Source organism: Chinchilla lanigera, unplaced genomic scaffold (genome assembly GCF_000276665.1).
Source record: "Chinchilla lanigera isolate Chin_1 unplaced genomic scaffold, ChiLan1.0 scaffold00003, whole genome shotgun sequence".
Taxonomy (NCBI): Eukaryota; Metazoa; Chordata; class Mammalia; order Rodentia; family Chinchillidae; genus Chinchilla; species Chinchilla lanigera.
This window is the reverse complement of record NW_004955404.1, coordinates 19,090,537-19,111,823: the sequence shown is the minus strand read 5'-3', so window position 1 is coordinate 19,111,823 and position 21,287 is coordinate 19,090,537. Positions and strand designations below refer to the sequence as shown.

Genomic DNA, 21,287 nt, shown 5'->3' with positions numbered 1-21,287 from the left:
TTTTTTTTTTTTTTTTTTTTTTTGGTTTTTCTCCAGTACGGGGAACCGAACTCACGACCTTGCACTTGCCAGGCAAGCGCTTTTGCTGCTGAGCTAAATCCCCAGCCCTGAGATCCTTCTTTTGAAATGAATTAACCACTGGCACCACAGAAATGGATTCTCTGACTAGAGGGTATCAAGTTTACCCACTGCTATAGGAAGAAGCAGTTTAGTAGTTTAAGTCCCACTTTTAGTCTAAAGAATGTGCTGCTACTGAAAATGGTAAAAAAAAAAACAAATTCTGTTATCAAAATGGTAAAAATGATGCTTGGCATTATATAAATATGTATCCACTGCTTTTGGAAAGTTTTGGATAAAGTATAAAATGAATTTGAAAACTCATTTAAAATGGGTACTTTATACTTATTTACACCTCTCCCGCCTCCAGCGCGTGAAGTTCTGCCTCCTGGGGGTACTGCTGGCCCCCATCTGAGTGCTTCTGGTCTTTATCATCCTCTTTCTCTTCTGGCCCTTTGCCTGGCTATAAGTAGTAGGTCTTACTGAGGAGCAGCTTCAAGAACCAGTTACAGGATGGAGGAAGAGTGTGTGCCACAATGGGGTGCTGGACCTGAGCCGCCTGCTCTTTTTCTTCCTGGGCTTCCTCCATATCCGGGTTCGGGGCCAACGGGCCTCTCGCCTTCAGGCCCCTGTCCTTGTTGCTGCTCCCCACTGTACTTTCTTTGACCCCATTGTGCTGCTGCCCTGTGACCTGCCTAAGGTTGTCTCTCAAGCCGAGAACCTTTCTGTGCCCGTCATTGGAGCCCTTCTTCGGTTCAACCAAGACATCCTGGTGTCCCGGCATGACCCAGCTTCCCCTCAGAGTGGTGGAAGAGGTCTGAAGGCGGGCCACCTCAGGAGGTAAGTGGCCCCAGGTGCTTTTCTTTCCTGAAGGCACCTGTTCTAACATGAAGGCTCTGCTGAAGTTCAAACCAGGAGCCTTCATTGCAGGGGTACCTGTGCAGCCTGTCCTTATCCACTACCCTAATAGTCTGGACACTACCAGCTGGGCCTGGAGGGGCCCTGGAGTGCTGAAAGTGCTCTGGCTCGCAGCGTCGCAGCCCTGCAGTATCGTGGATGTGGAGTTCCTCCCTGTGAATCAGCCCAGCCCTGAGGAGAGCAGGGACCCCACCCTGTATGCCAACAATGTCCAGCAGGTCATGGTACAGGCCCTGTAGGGAGCTTGCCTGTTATTGTGGTTGGCTGGCTGAAGGTAGCTTTGGAGCCGCAGCTCTGGGAACTGGGAAAGGTGCTTCATAGCCAGGGTTGTCCCCTGGCTGTGTGGACACTGGGGCAGAACGAGGCCAGAGTCAAATGATCAGCCAGGAGGAGCTTGCTAGGCAGCTACAGCTCTTGGACACTCAGACAGTGGCTGGTGCTTTCAGCTACTTCCAGCAGGATGCCAGTGGTTTGGTGGACTTCTGAGATGTGGGGCTTGCTCTAGTAGCTTTGGATGGAGGCAGGAGCCTGGAGGATCTGACCCACCTGGCCTTTGAGCTCTTTGCTGAAGAGCAGGCAGAGGGACCTGGCCGTTTGCTGTACCAGATGGCTTCAGCACCATCCTGCACCTGCTGCTGGGTTCACCCCACCCTGCTGCCACGACTTTGCATGCTGAGCTGTGCCAGGCAGGACCCAGCCATGGCCTCTTCCTGTCAGTTCCAGAACTTCTCCCTCCAGGACTTGCTCTATGGGAAGCTCTTCAGCACCTACCTGCGCCCCGCCACACACTCCTTGAGGCACTGCCCAGGTACCAGATGCCTCATCCCCACGCAGCCCCACATGTCTGTTGGGGAGGAGGTGTCCACAACAGTGATTTGTTTTGGGCTTTGTTTGGTAAAGTATTCAAAAAAAGTGTAAATTGATGTTTTCATCAAATATTTTTAAGGGTCTCAGTTTCTAAAAACACTGTAGTCAAGAGATGAATTCACAGAACAACCAAAGACTCTGCCAACAAGAAGCAAAACAGTCCAAAATTTTTGAAAATGAAGTGTTGCAGGAGGCAGTTTTCTCATCATCAGTTAGTTAAAAGTAAGAGAAAAACTGCCATCAATAAAAGTAGATAACCCATTCTTGTGTTGAAAGTCAGAGAAAGAGCCTGATCAATATAGCTGATATAAAGAAGCCTCACAATTTCCTAAGTCTGTGTAACTAAATCTTTCAAATGGATCAAATTTCTTAGTGAAATGAGAAATTCCAGATAAGTTTAAAGTTCTTTCAATTAATCTGAAAGAATAAAATCAGTTTAAATGGACATTTGACACTGGCAGATCCTTTCCTTCATTTGAAAACAGGCATTCTGAATAATGTTTATTCTCATGAAATTTCAAAAAGAAAGGACATAAAGTGACATTATGTGTGCTATTCAAAAAATTAAAGTTATGTAATATTTCATCACCAAAACTATTTGGCAAAATAACATAATGGTTACTAAATTCTAACCAAAAGAAATTCTTTGTCCAAATTGCTATTTCTTCAAAATGTTCACTTACTGTGAGAAGAAAATAAATGCATTTTTGAATACACAGACACAGAAGACTTAACTCTCACAATGTTCCTTAATTAAAATGTCAAATGAAAATGCCATTCAGACAGAGCAATAACAAAAATCAAGAGAGAAGAACACATAGGACTCTAAAAGCAGGATGTTTTTCAGAGTATAAAGAATAGCAACTGGGATGTAATTTTTCCACCTCTCCTAGAATGTAATTTTTTTATACTGAACAAAAGTTCACAGGATTCTAAGAGGAGTTTTTCTGTAAGTCAATGGATTTTCTGAAGCAGATTTAAGAATTTGGGTAGTATTTGTAGTAATGCAAAAAAATTATGTTTTTGTCAACAAGGAAATAATCCCATAGGTCTCTGTATCTATGAAAGAGAGTCCAGTTAAAAAGAAATCATAAATTGAAAGAGTTATTCATATAATTTAAAAAATGTTGCAAAACTGATCATGATGTTTTTAGTGTTTACTAAACAGTTCAATTTTGCTGCTAATTTTGTGTCTATTTAAATAAATCCTGTAATACTTACATAATTAAAAACTTGTAGATGTTTTGATTATTTCTCAATTGTATAAACCTTTGTTTAAACACAGTATGCTATATTTATAGGCACAAAACAGGAGTTATTACTTTAAACCTCAGCAATATGTATGGTAAGATATAGCTTGACAAAAAAAACTGAAGATATTAGTTGAAATTTGATGGATTCAAGATATACAAGATGTTATTTAAAATCAACAAAAAATATATCTATTAGCAAATCACTTATCGAAACTATAAGAACAATTGTCTCAAATGGTCTATATGATAACACTGAACTAATTGCTTATATTTGTAAGTAAATGGGTAAAAATAACCAAAAAATAAAGGGAAATGCAACAGCCAGGTATTCACTGGGGAATGAATATTAGTCTGCTAGAGGGACCATGACAAAGTACCACAAATCAAACTTTAAAAATAGCCTACAATAATTACTATAATGGTTTATAGAATTCAGGAAACACTTTACTCAGTTGTACGGGTTTATGATGAATGACACAGATGAACCACCCAGTGAAAAGTTATGTTAGGCAAAGTTCAGAAGGCTTTTAAGATCCCATCCCTGTGGAGTGGGGATTGATCACCTCTGGCATGTGGATGTGTTCACCAACCCAGGAGCTGTTCAAATCCCATCTTTAAGGGATTTCAGTGGAGGCACCATCACATAAGCATGACTGATTATTAACTCAATCTTTGGTGCTTCTCTCCTCCCCAAAAGATGGGAACTGGGACTAAGAGTTTCAAACTTCTGATCATGGGTTGGTCTTTCTTTTGATAAACTAGCATTCTGAAGCTATTTAGGAGCCCAAAAAGAGTTACCTATTTAGAATAAAAAATATTTTCCCATCCAAGGAATTTCAGGAGACCTAGCAGTTCTATGCCTACACCTATCACTGCATCACTCAGGTTTTTGTAAGTTTCAGGAGTGCTGTGTGAGGAACCAGGGACAGACCAAAGGTACATCTATTATTATTATATCACACACCAATAATCTCTTTAGCAGATAGTCCATGCTTAACCTTGACATTCTCTCCTAGTTTCTTTCTTTTTTTTTTTTTTTTTGGTACTAGGAATCAAACTCAGGGCCTTCAGGCAGGCACTTATGCCGCTGAGCTACATCTCTGGCCCGACATTCTCTCCTAATGCATTGTTTTTCACTGTATATAAGCTGACAATCTACAAATCTTCATTTGTAGCTCATTTTTTCCTAACAGTTCCTTCAGTTTGTCTTATCCTCTGTGATATTTTACTGTAAGGAACATCTTCTACACTTATTTTTTGTTTTAGATCTCCTTAGACAACTATCCAAGTTTACCGCATAAAAATTCTGATTCCAAAGCATACTACTAAACAATGAAACCAAATGTTTTGTCTTCTCATAGTAGCAAACACTCTTCCCTCACATTCAGTCATCTTCTGATTTCCATCTGACACCTCAGCAGAATACCATTCACATTTCTTTGTCTAACAACATTCTTTCATGATGACATACACATTCCCTTAAAATATTTAGTTTTTAAATTAACTAAAGCTCTCATTTCAGCTCTCACCTTCCCTTTTTTGAGCTTCCATCATCACTATCTTCCAGGGCAATGTTTCAACCAACTCTCTTCTAGGCCTTGCAGTTTTTCCTAATGCACACTTGGGTACTCTTCCAGCCTTTCTTACTCGGTGGCAAAGCCACTTCTACACCATCAGTATTTGTTAGAGTAGTTTCCTACTTCACGTATAGAAATACATTTGTTTTCTATGTTTCTAAGGCTGCAGTACCAAACTAGCACCATTCCAGAGTCTAGCAATCCTCTCAAGCTGTGAGAGTCCGTTTTCTCTGAGACCGTTGTTGTCTTGTAGAACCTGTCTAGTCCTTGTGTTTTACACATATCACTAGGTGCACATCTGTGTTCCTAATTTCCTCATTTTATATGAACCACTGCTAGATTAATGCCCACTCCAATGGCTTGAGTTAAACACTTCTTTAAAGACCTTATTTTCTTAGGAGATTTGTACATAGCAGAGCAGCTCCCTCTCTGCAATCTATTGAAATTCAGCCCTGGACACAAGAGTTTGTCAAATACAGTCACATTTTGAGATCTTGACTGCTAGAACATCAAAATATGAATTTGGAAGAATGCATTTAAGTCACAATAGATGGGAATACTAGGGGATAGCAAAGATAACTACTTTTCTAGTCAATCCCAATCTCTTCTTAGTAGCACAACTATAATTTTATTCCAAGAGAAAATATCCACAGTTAAAGGTTTCACTTTCATGCCACCATTGCAGGTAAATCTGGCAAATGTATATTAGAAATTGCCACCTGCAATCTCCAGTTTACTTTGAATATTGCTGCTCCCTTGGTAATAGAAGTCAGTTAAAGATATTCAGCCTGAAAAATAGAATCCCTGGTCTCAAGATAGAAGTGCATAATAGTTGTACAGCTTGGGATACAATCATTAAAATTATTTCTACGTACATATTTTATAATCATAGTGACTTACAACAAATATATATTTCTTGCTGACATGTTGTTAGGTGACTGAGTTCCCACTAGTCCTGGCTGATACCACCTGGATTTCAGACTTTTGAATTTAATCCAGGTTTCTCCACGCTACCATCCAGTCTAAGGTGTCTACAGTCACCTACTGTATGAACTTCTTGTGCAAAGGGGGAAAATACAGGGAATTGACAGAATGTTGGCAGATCTCTATAAGACTTGGCTGGGATCAAGCAGACTGGAATTTCCACTAATGTTTCATTGGTTAAAGCAAGGTAAGCCCAACTGATAAGGTACTGAAAAGTTAAATACAAAGTAATGTATAATTTTACCTACAAAGGAATGTATAATTCTATTATGGAAGAGGACAGTATTGATGCTAATATATGCAAATAACACAATATTCCATTACTTATAATCACCCTATTTTTATAATAGATTCAATGAAATCTATTTTGTTTAAATTCTTGCTATGTGTGGACTTTGTCTAATGTGCTAGTGCAGCTTTCACTTATATCCATAAGTGATATCTTTCAAATTTCACCTATGATTCTTCCCTACTGTCAAGTTGTTATTTTATGCAGCATATTTTAACATTGCTATTGTAAGATTGGTAGGAAAACAAACCTATTTGAATCCCCAAACTAAACATGACCTCATTTGTAGGTGCAAAAAGCAGATGGACTCAAAATAGTCAAGACTTTAAGAGAGTGTACTAGTCAGTGCTTACTAGAGTCAGATATAGAAGAGTGAAAAACTTCTGTCTAGTCAAGGGCTTGGAGCACAGGGCAATGTCCCATGCATGTCCCTATCAATAATCTGCACCAGAAAGGGCCAAGGGCCGGTGGCAGAGTCTAAAAACTCCGCACAGGCAGGGTGGGGGGTCTGTGCCTGAAGACTGAGAGATCAGCACTGGAAGCAAGGAGATGGTGTCCAAGATGAGGATGAGGCTCTTCTGAAGAAAGACAACAGCCACAGCTTCTTTGAGGATGAACTGCCAAAAGATAGCTTCTTCAGGGAAATCAGCCACATGCAGTCTTCTCTTCCTCCCAATACAATATTCCTATCTATTATGATTTAAATACCTTCTCCCAAAATTTGTATTTTGGAATCCTAACAGCCAATATCTCAAAATATGATTGTATTTGAAAATAAAGTTTTGCCAAACCTTAGAATTCGTTGTAGTATTTTATGTGAAAGTTTCCCTGATTTTAGAGTGTTCATTAAATTTTTTATTCTGTAAAATTTTTACATTAACACAATTCATTTAATTTTTTCAATAAATTTATTTGATAAACAGACACCTCCAATTTATAGATGAGAAAATAATATTGTATGATTACAAGGACTTCTCAGTGTCATTCAACAACAAAAATATAAATCAAACTGTGTTTTTACCTAAGTTAATTTAGGTAAAAATTTCACACTCTTTTTCTTTTCCTGACCAACAATATTACTTCTCCCTACATATCTCTTCCTGGAGTTTTCTCTGTTAAATGGTCTGTTTTCTAGTTCTATGAACATGTATCTTTCTCAATAGCTTATTGGTGTGGTTTATTGCAGGCAGAAAAATATTGTGTAATATATTTGACACATTCAGAAAATTTTTCACCACATAGTGGGTAAGAAATGCTTATTAGCGTGACCTGGAAAAAACTTTATCAATAAGTATTGCCTTATTTGGTCCATAGGCAAGTGTCTTTTTGTCTTTTTCAAACAAATTCCAAGAAATAAATCACTTTTGATTACAGACATTACACTATTCCAGGTTGGCAACCCTGGAGGGATTACGTGTAGCCCTGTAATGAATATACTCAAGGTAGTGGGACTGAAAGGATTCATTGACTGGTGAGGCTTGAGAAAACATTTGGCAACCTTAACTTAGCTCACTGATATGAGCTAATACATTTAATAGTTCTGTCAGAATGCCTAGCTACTTCTCTGAGAGATGCCACTGGAATTTTTATACATTACCAGTGATAAATATAATTTATTATTCTTTCTACAATATCTTACCAAGTAGCTGATCCTCAGAGATTCTTACATTGTATCAATAATTATGCCTGTGTAGTAGAAAATACAAGAAGAACATCTTTGAGTGTTGTTGAACTCCACAGTTAGCTACATATCAAGTCATTTACACTTTTTGGCAGCTTCCTGGAGGAGAGCAATGTTGTTTCCTGCCATTAACAGATGGAGCCTCGATGTGAGAACTGCCACTGTAAAACCTGCAATATGTTAGGTTAAAGATTAAGTGAAATCAGTGTTAGAAGGTGCTATCATATTCTATATTACAATTGTATGTACTGTGCCAATTATAAGCCTCATAAATTTACTTATTAAAGATCGAGATTTATGACAAAACTTCGACCTAGAAAAGATGCTACATAGAAAAAAGAATTGTGTCCCTAATGTGAGTGACAGATGCTATGGAATCTGCACAACATGCTTCCCTGCTTTTCAAATTAAAGATGTACAAAACAAGAACATTTCTATGGGTTGCTGTTAAGGTTGATGAACCATGAAGTTGACAGCTTTTAAAATGTTTTAAATGCATATTATTTCATACATCAACATCAATAATTTCCCCCCTCTGTTTTCCAGATAAATTGGTTAATCTTAAAAAACATTGCTTTGAAATTCATGAATTGCAATGAGCACATGTATTTGAAATATACAAGCCTGGGGTACCCATTTTATATTTGGGTTTAATCTCAAATATTCTTGTATCAATGTGAATCATTGCAATGTCCAGTTGGTCTCAAATAAATCAGAATTTTCTGATTGTGAAGCTTTATTTGTAATTTTAATGATCCAATCAATAAAAAGTCACAGTTTAAACAAACATTTCTAAGCGTGCCTTTACATACCAGAAATGTAGTTAGTGGTCCCGGTTAAAGAATGCATGGAGTTTCTAAGTGTTATAGATAATTTCACATAGTTTGGGGAATACAGGTCATGAAATAGTGCTACTTTAATCCCTGGGCTTAAAGAAAACCATACCTCACAAATTAGTAGATTTTATGTTTGTTTTACAAAATCAGTGCTCAATCAAGGACTTCCTTCTTAAAGCATTTCATAACAGGGTTTCTTTACCTAACATATCTTTTCTTGTTTATAGGATTGATCATCAGAAACTGTATAAAGAAATAAAGAGTTATCTGGCTTCATTCTGTTCAGGGTCATGAAAAGAGAAATGGATCAGAAACCAAGAATATCACCTACTTATCGAGCTATTTTAAAGTCATTGATACATTTCTGTCATCATGGGAGAAAACAGCTTCTGTCTTGGATATGTGACAGAAATATTGTATACATTCACCAAACAGAAACAATAAAAATTCCATGAAATCACATTTAATACCTATTTAGGTAATATTGTCTAGATGGGATAAAGTCTTCCCAGACCACAATAATGTTTGATAAATTTATCAAAATTCATGACAGTCTAACAGAAAATGGCCCCCATAGCCAGTATACTTCAGTTTCTTAGTTGCCCAAGTAGTAGTTCCTGTTCCAGTTCTGGTTGCTTCTGTCTCTTAGAACAGCTGGTCACTGTGATGCATAGCTGCACTGTGGTACATATTGTAAGAACCAATCCCCAATTGACAAGCCATTCTGCCTCTGTACTTCCTGCTTGCTTATCCCAAATAAGCCCTAGATCACCAGAGATCAGGGCCTGGTATTCTGGGAATGACCCTGATCAGTGCCTGTTGATGTAAATAAATCTGCTTCCAAATCCTGGCTGTCATTTCAGTGTTTCTGCCTACCACTGCAACAGAAATATAGTTATAGAGTCATGTCATATTTTTGTAAGGTCCTTATAATTTCAAGAAAACAAAAGGCAATTAACCGGGCAATTGTGTGACTGATTCAGATAATTTTAGTAAATAATTATGGTTTTCCAGGAGGAAATTTACCAAGTACAAGACCAGTATTTAATTTGGAGAAGCAATTAAAAACTAGTCAGACCTCGTCTTTTCATTCACATTCCAAAGACCTTGAAAATGTGCATTTTTCATTCCTCATTGAATAACGGTAAAGTATTTCCATTTGTTTTGTCACCATACAGAGCCCTTACAGAGCCAGTATCACAGATACATGTGTAATCCATGAGTCACACAAACCCCTGCAGTGAATTTAATGCTCTGTGGTGGCCACCTTGAAATTAAAATAATATTGCCTTTGAATTTGTGCTTTTCATGTGCAGTCAGATGGAATGACAAAGATATGCCCATGGCTTGGCATCTTAGCGCACATATTCCCCATTTTTTCTTTGCCTTCCTGGGTCTAGTCCTTAGCTACCTATGATCTGAACCATGACCCTCTAGTCCCTGCTCAACTCTCTTTCTCCACCGACACCATGTGCTTCTGCTTCTGTCTACCCCAGCTGACGTCTGGACTCAGGTCAGGGGAGAGTGGGAGCCAGGTGTGAGTCTTGATGAGTCTTGGAGAGGAGCAAGGGAGCATTTGGCAGCATCACTGAACTTTGAGCAAAGGAAGAGGAGCTTCTTGCCTATACCTCGTCTAGGTTCCAATCAAGTTGCAGAACACAAGACAGTAATTTCAGGAGGGAGTTGCCAGACCTGAAATCTATACAACAAAAAGCAGAAATGTCAGAATTGTCAGAAACTACATGATTGGAGAAGGGGCTCCAGTTTTCTAGGGTTAATATCTCTGAAGAGCCAGGGATATCTCTCCCGAGTTATCTGCAGAGCCAGGGATATCTCTCCAGAGTTATCTGCAGAGTCCTAAAGTGTCACATAGGTGAAATTCAGACCTCTTGAAGGGCTGCTGTTAGATGAAGGCTTCTAGGTGTTGTTTATCTTGCTGGTCTGCAAGTCTGGCAAAATCCACCAAATGGCAAAATATGATGAAGAGCTCTCCATCAAAGGATAAATGCGGTGTGAGGTTTTGCATGAATGAAATCTTCATCTCTAAATCATCTGCTTCAGTGATTCTATTCACATTTACATTGGCTTTTGTAATTTTTCATTAACTTTTGCTACTGGGCTCAGAAGTAATAACAGATGCCCTATGAATAGACCTTTCCATATGAAATACATAGAAGCAAAATAATCTCTCCATTATAAAGATCAATCACCACAGCCAATATAATAATTTCTTTCCTTACCTTTGGTCAGTGGTATAAAGAGTAAAATCTGCAGGTGATTGGCTTAACTCCAGATTCAGTGCCTCACTGTCTTATCCTCTGGTACAAACACTTCTCAGGAATTCAGTCCTCCTACCTACAGATTATAGATGAGTGAATAAAAATCAGCACTTATACGTTAAGGTTAAGTATCTTGTTTCACATGCTTATATAGTGTGGGAGGATATTTTCAAAGCATGAATTACCCACTGATTAAATCCAGGTATTGCTTCTACTTATAATTTATGATTAGTATCATATTGAGTCTTCAATACAGTATTTTATTGGGTCTGGATATAGTGTAAACACTTTATTATTCATTTAAGTGTATTGATACATTTATTTTAAAGACAGATGAGCTGTTCTTTTCTTCTTCTTTGAGTAAACTTTTTAGGTAGAGATTTTATCTGGTAATGTATCAATGTTAATAGTGTTTTGGTTTATGTATTTTTATTACTATGAAAGTCATGTAAATTCCATGACTGTCTTTCTATTCATTTTTCACTGTTTGCACTTTTCCTAGACCAGAAATAAATGGCCTATGCAGGAAGGCATTAAGAGTTTCACTAGTGCTCTATGGCTTTTACTTCTGAATGGCTTTCTTGTGTGATAAAGTGCAGTATCTTTAGATAACTGTGCAGCTTGGAGCTCAGTGAGAAAGCATATGTTGTAATTCTACCATTAACTTTACTTTCTGCTGAATCCCTAGTTTGATTCTATTTTTCTCCATCCTTCCAGTTCCAAAGGGCACTTTTTTCCTTCAAGTTGCAAGACTGTCAGCTCTGTTCTTAACAATGAATTTTCTAAGGTTTTTACCTACAGTCTAGCATTTCTGCTTATATCGCTTAATATGTATGTTATTTCTGGGGAAATATTAAGAGATTATCATTCAATATGGGCGTGGTGGCACACAACTGTAATCCCAGCACTCAAGAGACTGAAGCAGGAGGATTGCCCCAAGTCTGAGCCCAGCCTGAACTATATAGTGAATTCATAGCCATCCTGAGCTACATAGCAAGACCCTGTCTCAAAAACAAAAAACAAAAAACAATAAATAAAACAAAAAAAATACAAAAAAGGAAGGAGAAATTATAATTTGAGCAAGCATCATAGCCTATAGAAACAGAGAAACTCAGAATATAACAGGTATTTTGAATCCCACAAGAAAATATGTAACTTTTTGCTTATTTTCTGTCAATATTCATTTAGGGTTTGGCGTGCATTTTCCCCTTAACTACTTGTAAGTCTAACATCTCCCTATTACCATTTCGAATGCTTTACTTTCTGCATGAAAAAACTCTATGACTTTTATTGCAGGGTTGAGCAGGACTCACTAGCCTATTATTTATCTGAATATGTCTTTATTAAATGTCACACTTGAGAAATATTTTCATTAAATTTAGGTTTTCAAATGTGAAGACACTTTTTTGGTCTTTGAAGTAACATTTTCACTGTCATCTGTACTCCATTATTTCCTTTTGAAAATTACCTTGTAAGTATTGACTTTCAAAAATAATATTTGTCTAACATACATTTGCAATTTCCTCCTAATCAATATTTTTAAATGTTTAATCAATGTAGCATGATATTCCTAGATGTAGTTTTCTTTTTCATTTATCATCTTGAAGACTTCAAAGGATTGGTCTGTCTTTGGGGTGATCCCACTCAGTAGTGTTAGAAAATTCTGTCATTACTTCTGTGAGTTTTGCGTTTTCTCAATTCTAACCTTTTCTTATACAATTGCAATCACACAAACATTGGACCTTATCAGTATTTCTTGTAGGTCTCTCATGTTCTTATGTTCGTTGGGTATTTTCTTATTTTCATTGGGTTCAATGGGTATTTTCTCCATTTTAATTTTTTATAGTGGTATTAATTATAGTTCATATATTCTGTGAAGAAACTAATCTGCTTTTAAATCTACCTACTGAATTTTTAACAAGGTTATATTGTATTTAATATTTAAGTTTAAATTTAACAGTTTAATTGATTGCAAAGGCTGGTGAAATCCTCCATTTTGCAACTTATTTTTAATATAACAATGACAATTAAATAAATATCACGTATGTGGCCTTCAATATTTGAATTAGCTATAACTGTTTTTGTAACGATATATGTCTTTGTTCAATAAAATGCATTTAAGGAAATGCATAATTTCTAATCTAGACATCTATATGTTAATGAAATAAATATTATTTAAAATGATGAACTACTACAGTACCAATAATTAAAGCTGAAATATTTGAAAATTGAAGCAGATATTTTCTTTCTAAGTGGTATCTGTAAAGCACAATGATTTAATATAGTTGTAGGGTCACAAACAAGTCTGTTCTTTATAACAACTCTAGCACATAAAAGTCACATTAAAAGGTCTTCAAATCTCAGCTTCCTACAGACCCAAAATTGTGAGTAAGAAAATTAACTTTCTGTTAGGTGAAATTTCACCAATTGAGGGACAAATTCCCTTTTTTCTTGTTTCTGTTAACTAATCCCATTAATGAATCAAACTGACTACTTATCATCTGAATCTTGAAAGGGCAAATTCTCATGATGCACTTGATAAATAATGAAATGATCTTCCAAATATAAATTACTTACAGCTCCAAAAGCCTTCTGGAATTTTTCACTGTGGGTCCATAACAGGATATTTTTATTTTCAATTGAGAAATCTTATTGGATTGTCACATTATCTTTCCTGAGTCCAAGTAGTTGTTCACTTATAAAATTTGTAGGGGATAAAACATCCAAAGAGCTCAAAACACATCCTTTGGAGAATCTAGAATAATGCTTTATTAACATTAATTTTCCCATTAATTTTCCTTTTACTAATAGGCTTAGGAATTTTAGTTTTTACCAGTTTATTTGATGTAATGGTTTCTCCTTAAAAGTAAGAAAACCCTTCTTTTATTTCTTTGAACAAACTTGTTTTTCAATTTTAGAATGGATTTGTAGAATGTTACAATGATAAGACAGAGAAGCTATACATATCAAAATATAGTTTACCTTACTATTAACCTCTATCTATTATTAGCCTACTGTTACATTGTTATGGTTTGTGTCTACATGTCCCCAGAAAGCCTACTCAGTCAAGGGGCAGGCTTCCAGAGTTTTTGATTGATTTGTGAGCCAATGCTGGGATTATGAGTGTGAGTGCTACATCCACCCTGGGGCAGGCAGCCTGCATACAATAGAAGGGGGAGAAAGAGTCTTGCTCTCTGCTGCTCCTCCTTTTTTGCACTTGCTGCTTTTGCTGTCTTCCACCACCATGAACTGTTGCTCTCTGCCATGTGCCACTCTGCCTTAGAGTCAGTTGAATATGGACTGCAACCTCCACAACCTGTGAGCTAAATAAACCTTCACTTGCTTAATTCTGAGCATCAGGTATTTTGTCCCTGCAGTGAGAGAAAAGTAACTGAGACATAAAATTGATTAATATAGAACATTTGACACAAATATTGACCATTATCATGTGGCTGAGATAGTGCTTGTCTGGCTTTTCTACTGAAAAATTACTTTTATCTACACTTTCCATACTGTAATACAGTGGTACCTTGTTTAATGAACTTAATTCATTCCATGATTCTGGTTAAATGGCCACATTCATGTTTATGCAGGGAAAATGGCTGTGGTTGTGTTTGTCTTATGATGTCATGTTCATGAACAGAAGCAAAATTTTGCTGAATGCTTCTGTTTGCAAAGCAAATTGTATTGCTTCTTGTATGCAAACCAAGGTACTACTTTATTTGGAAGTGGTGTTTTATGTGCAGTTCACACTAAGGATAAAGTGCAATTTTCTTCTAAAAGAGCCTTTCCAATCTTTATCTTCTGCTTCTTGTAATATTTAATTTATCTGTATGCACTAATCACCAAATATATTGCTAATAATAATATAAAAAGTTCTTTTGGGCCAGTTAAGAATAAATAAATATAAATTGTACTGCTATAAACAAGATGTGATACTTTCATACAATGAAATATTACTCAGCTATAAAGAAAAATAAACTTGAGGCTTTTAAAAGTAAATGGATGCAACCAGAGACAATACTCATAAGTGAAATAAATCAGACTTGCATGTGAAAACATCATATGGTCTCCCTAGTGTAAGAAGTTGAGACAGTAAATGAGATCCAAAAGGTACAATAGATCTTGTGAAAGGGAAAGAAACTGCTCAAAAGGAAAGAACAACTAAGATGAGGGAAAGGAGAAAAGAAGGACAGAATATATAGATATAGATGATACAGATATAGATTTAGATGATATAGATACATGTTTATCTATAGATATATACATACAAGATAGCCAAGACAATTGTATTACTAATTTCTATTAGTTCGTTAAAAGACACAGTTGGTGTTTATATTGTTTGATCAATCTTACATGCCTATGTCTGGTAATCTGAGCAACTACTTGGAAGATAACCTTATGCAGCATAATCGCCATTGCTAATTTCCTATCATCTTGTTTTGAAATTCTGTGTCTTCTTATTGTTTCCTATATCTTCAAAATAAAAAAATTAGAACATAGAAAAGAATAAATAAATATAAAATAATTATGAATATAAAGTAATTTGTGCTATCTGTATTTGTTGGTTTTCCAGTTGCTGGGACAAGATACCTGATACTTCAGACTTAAAGGAGGTGCTGTTTATTCTGGCTCATGGTGTCAGAGGGTTTAGTCCATAGCTGGCTCTTTCCAAAGAAAGTACATCATGGTAGAAAGTGTGGTAAAGTAAAGCTGCTCAAGTCATGGGGTCTGAGAAGTAGAAACTGAGGGAAGAAGTTGAGAGGAAAGGACCAGGCACCGTATATAGTCTCCAAAGTTAGCCCTCAAGGATCTCCTTCCTCCAAGTAGGTCCCACCTCCTAATACACCCTAGGCTATGTGCTTATCAATGGGTTAACCCATTCATGAGGTTACTAGCTTCACAATTCAAATGCCTCATGTGGAATAATTTAATGCAGTCAAGTTGGCAATCAAGATTAACTAGCACATTATATTTACTTAAACTTTCTTTGATAATTTTGAGTTCTTTCTTCAGATCCAAATTTTCAATGTATATATATATTTTTCTTACTGCCTAAGTATCTTGTTTAATGGTTCTTGTAAGACACATCTGCTCATGAGAGTTAAAATCAGATTTTCTTTCAGAGAGTGTTATTCATCAAATTCTAAATTACTTTTGGTAAATTTTGAATTCTAAATTTGTATGTTGTTTGTTTGCACCATTGCTTTAAGTATTTGACCTCATTGTGACTTGTCTTGGATTGCTTCTTACGGAAGTCCACTGTAACTCTTGTACTTATTCTCTTGTGTTAAAGTGGTTTTCTCTTCACAAGATTTCATTTGCATTCAGGTTTCTAAAGACTGAATATGATATCACTGGGTATATTTCTTTTGGTTTTTATTCTGTTTCCTGTTCTCTGAGTTTCCTGGGTCTGTGATTTGATACCTACCACTAATTTTGAAAAGTTCTCATTCATTATGTTTTCAAATATGTTTTCTACTCTCTCCTCTTTGTTTGTCCTCTTCTATTATTCCAGTCACATGCATTGTGCTCTTTTGATACAGCTCCACACTTCTTTGGTACTGTGATTATTAGTGGCATTATTTTCCCTTTCTTTTTAGATTGGGATGTTGTCATTGATATACCTTCTGACTCCCAGCTATGTCACATTCACTGGTGAAGTCCTCAAAAGTATTCCTGATTTCTTTTACTATGCTTTTTACTTCCAGGATTTACTTTTTCCCTTAAAATTCCCATATTTCTTCTTATACCACTCATTTTCTCTCATTACCTACCATTAGATCAATGACCACAGTAATTATAATTATAATCAATAATTATAGTAATTACTATAATTACTATAAGCTCTCTGCTAAAATTTCATCTCTATATAATTTCCTATTCATTCTTTCTTCTTTTCTTCAGATTATATTTTCTCTTGTCTTTCATTTCTTTGTTTTTTCATTAAAAGTTGACATATTCTATGTAATGAGAACTAAGATATATAAGAATTTAGCATAACTTCTAACATTAATGTAATTAGAGGGAGGTTGTTTTGAAGTTTTCTTAGCTATCAGTGTTAGAGTGTTTAAATTTCTCTTCTTTTCCTTTTATCTTTTGACTTTGTGCTTCCTAATTATTCCTCTTCAGACAGAGTCTGTGTTTTACCGATCTTCCATCTGAAATCTATTTTTATTATACTGGAGATTTCTGGGTATTATTTTTAAAGTGTGGGGGAGAGAAATAAGACTACAATCTTAGGAGTAAGTCTCAGTATGTCAATAGGTCTGTGTTTCTTCACAAGAGTTCTTGAGGTGGCATCCTATCCTATCTCCCAACAGACTCCTGTACCATTCCAATTGCATTGCTCTTCATCTCTTTTTTTAAGTCCTGCTCCTTGTTGATTATGTTTCCCTTTACCTCTTGACATGACGGTTTGCAAAATATTAATCAGTTAACATGAAATAGTAGAAAATATTGAAAATCTTCAGAATTACAATATAAATGTTGATTCTTACTAAAGAGCTATTTTAATTGACCAGCAAATGAATTTCACTATCCTTAAGAACTCCAAGACAAGGTAACATGAAAAAAACTTTGTCTGCTTAACAAATTAGCCTACATATCAGAATTATGATACACTACACAAAATTGTTCTCAACATTTTCCTAGCAATAGTTCATGTGTCAGCTGGTACTTCATAATCTTAATTGTTTTTTCTAACTGCTGGGCATTCCAGGAGAACTTTTTGGTGAACTATCAGAACCAACCATGCAATGTCTTCTTGTACAGCTAAAATTATCACCCGCAAGTTTTAAGAACACCTGTTTTAAAAATACTTGCAATAGGACTCAATTCTAAATATTAAATAAAAATACAGCTTGGTCCTAAACAATACAATATCTGTGGCTATTCAATTCATATTTAGATTACCTCTAATATCTTTCAAGTATTGATTCATCCAGATAGTCATCAGGGACAAATGAACTGGTAAACATTTTAAATGCGGAACAAAAATTTAATATATAGATGTGCTGAATAATGTGACTAATAATAAAGTAAATCATAGTTCTACATGAGAAGAATATTGAGATTTTGTAATTTTCATTTTACATGTGAGGGTTTGGCTTGAAAAGGTACTTGAATTTCTTGAAGTCAGTTTAGCAAAATTGCATCACAGCTTGACATTCTTAACTTCCATCTGATGCAGTGCTTAATATAGCAAATATTATGTCATATTTATTCCACTTCAAAGTTTTCTGGTTTTTATATATTTTATCTAGATATATGGGGCTTTATTAAATCTGCAACTTCAGCTATAACCCACTCACAAAAGAATAAAGTCTTATTTCTAGGCTAGAGTGTTAAAGCAAGTAGTCTTTTATTCTTTTCTTTCTTTCGCATGACCTGTTTTTAGTTGTCACTTTGGGATTTTACTTTTAGAAGTGTTCATTGTATTTTGCTAAAGAACACTGCTCCAATATCCATGGAGAGTTAAACCAACATGGGGATGCACAGTCAGTGGATTTTGATGTCTTTTGTCAGAGGGTAAAGTCAACCTTCTGACACAAAGTTGGCAATGCTACACAAAGTTCGCCCATGTAATGGCAGGTTTTGGCCAGCGTATTGCAATCACTTTGAAAAGCAGACTGCTTACAGCCAGGCATGATGGTTGAGCAGACCGTAGCAGATCAGTTATTTTTTATTTTCGTTCTCTAGTCTCTGAGAGGATTAGAGCTTAAGCAAATGCCAAACCAGCATCTCCATACTTATTTATTCAAGCTACAAACAAGAACTCTGGGCCCCTCTGCTTAGCCTATTTACTGCCACTGTAATCTCCACAAAAGACACTTTATCAACCAAGTCACACTACTGGTGATGTCATGCTTATCAACCTAGATTCACGAGCACTTCAAATCTCTTAAAAGAACAAGGAAGATTAACCTTACTCACACTTTAATTTTCCCCAACAAGCTAGAAATTCATCACTTATTTTGTATCACAAGATTTTGCCAACAGATTATATTTTCTTTGACCCTTTGCTTGGGCATCGATATGTCTTCCTTTTCCAATCTTGTTAAAATTTACTGAACAAGCCCATAATTTACTGTAAGGACAAATTTGTCCTTAGAGAAAGGAGAAGGTGCTACTGGCCTTTTATATTTGTAATCTAACCCTTAAACTTTGATTGTTCTCTTTAATGTAGAAGATGAGTAAATTGATGTATCTGTAACCACTAGGGCCTGTATTACCTAATTAGGATTAATGTTTTTTCAATACTCTAACCAATTACATTTTGTTCTTGCTAATTAATTTTTATATGGCCCATAATATTTTCTTACTAGGAAGACAGTGGACAGGTTTACATTAAGTGGATTTAGAGGATAGGAAGTAAAATCAAGTTATATTGAGTTGAACCTATATCCTCAATTACTTCTTATTCACTTATCCTTTCTTCTGCATTCAGTTACCTAACTGGATAAGATATATACAGTTAAAATGTTTCTGTCTCAAGGTAAATATCCTTTATCATGTTAGTAAACTACCCCAGTTATGTACACATTGATTTAAGGTGCATACTCTCTCATTCTGGAAGGTTCTTTCATATAAGCTCATTCATTATCTATTGCTTCCCACCTAAGGTAATATCAATTTGTAACTTGCCTGATGAAGGAAATTTGTAGGGAATTAAAATAACCTCAAGTGTCTCCATGAAGTAGGTTTATTTAACACAACAATTAAACAGTATGTTGAAGTTAACATAACAGCTTCCTTAGAAGTTCTCATTAAAGAGTTTTTCTTGGTATCTCAAGGAAGACATTGTAGCCTTTCTCAGTACTGCAAAGAGTATGAAGGAGGGAATACATCTAAATGTTTCAGATAGGGTTTTCCTGCTAACTATCACATGTCCACTACAAAAATTATATCACATGTTATGAACATGTTTCTAATAATTCTGAGGCAAATAGACAAACAGAGCTTTTATATTAGCCCATTTATGTCTCTGCACTGTGGTCCTAATGACTTCAGAAGATGATAGAAATGTAACTCCTCAGCACCTTGGAGGTGACCCAGGCCTTTCTCCCACGGGCATGGTGAGATTCCAGATGAAGGATGGTGCGGGGTGAGTGAAGGGTGCTGCCTTGGTGCAACACATTGGAAATATTATCATTCCCTGAACCCAGAAGCTCAACCCTAGTACAGCTGGAGAAGGAAATGACACACCATTTTTTTTTTTTTTTTTTTTTTTTTTTGGTTTTTCTCCGGTACCGGGAACTGAACTCACAACCTTGCGCTTGCGAGGCAGGCTCTTTTGCCGCTGAGCTAAACCCCTAGCCCCCAGACACAACATGTTTTATATATGTGGACTTTGAGGTGAAACTAGCACAGGTTATAATTTAATAGTTAATACAAAATAGTGAAGTACATAAGACAAGATTTACTTCTTACAGAAAGATAATTACTACTGTTAAATATTTGGAAGATATGCATAACAGGTGAAACTGTAGACAAGGATGATATTGTTTAGGAAAATTACATGGGGTAAGAGTAGAATGTGTTGTTTGCTTTTGACTTAATGTAGATTTTTCTCAGCCATGTTTTATGAAAAAAGTGACATAAAACCTAAAGCATTCATTATGTACAATGAATTTTCCTCTTATGTAGCTATAGTAGAACTAACTGTATACTAACCCTGTGAGAATATAGAAGATGAAAATAGCAACATTTTTTGTAAATATTTCAACACTTCCTGCCACCGATTCAGAAAGACCACTCTAGAGAATATAATCTGTACCCTTAATTTACTACATTCTAATTAAAATTAATGCTATGACACCTACATAAGATATAAATAAAACTCTAAAGCAGTGCAGTTATCACTCATTTTTGTTATACATTCAAAAAATTTTAGTTCTACTTTAGTTGTAAACCCATAATGCAATTTTTATCCTAACCATGCAGATACCTGTTACACAAGTTAGAAAAAGAGCTAGTCTTTTACATCTGGACACATTCAGGCACTAGCGTTCTTCAGCATTTACTGTGCATTCAAATTTCCCTCTAGTGCCACTTCCTTTTGTGGCATGTCTTCCAGCCTCACATCCCCCCAGATCTGATTGTCTACAAATATCTTAATTTGCCTGCATTTGAAAGGTATTTTCATTAAATATAGTATTCTAAGTTTGTTGGGCTTTTTCAGTTTTTTAAAATATGACTTTCTATTTACCTCTTTGTAGTTCTCACTATTCCTCATGAGAAGTCAACTATCATTCATTTCAGTTTTCCTGTATGTCATAGGCTTTAAAAAATCCCTCTTCGAGGACTTTCGAGATTTCTTTTTTTATTATTAATTTTACGTTCAGACCCTGGGTACAATCTGTCTAGGTACAGTATTTGTGGTTTGCAAAATGCTTACAGAAAATTAGTCTCCTTCAATTGGTATCTTGAGGCCGTAATTTTAAATGTTGAGAATTTTGGCCTTATTTCTTAAAATTAAATCTCTCCCTCCCTCCCTCCCTCTCTCTCTCTCTCTCTCTCTCTCTCTCTCTCTCTCTCTCTCTCT

At 35.9% G+C, this 21,287-nt stretch overlaps 1 long non-coding RNA gene and 1 pseudogene across 1 annotated transcript in view; one reads left to right on the top strand and one right to left on the bottom strand.

Moving 5' to 3' along the window:
- The window catches only part of LOC102004137, a 50,714-nt gene that overhangs the window by 26,480 nt on the left and 2,947 nt on the right, over positions 1 to 21,287 (bottom strand). Inside the window, exon 2 of the long non-coding RNA XR_259319.2 lies at positions 10,703 to 10,817. This is a non-coding gene — a long non-coding RNA (uncharacterized LOC102004137). The remainder of the gene's footprint in view (positions 1 to 10,702; positions 10,818 to 21,287) is intronic.
- On the top strand, positions 348 to 2,303 carry LOC102003830 (annotated as a pseudogene).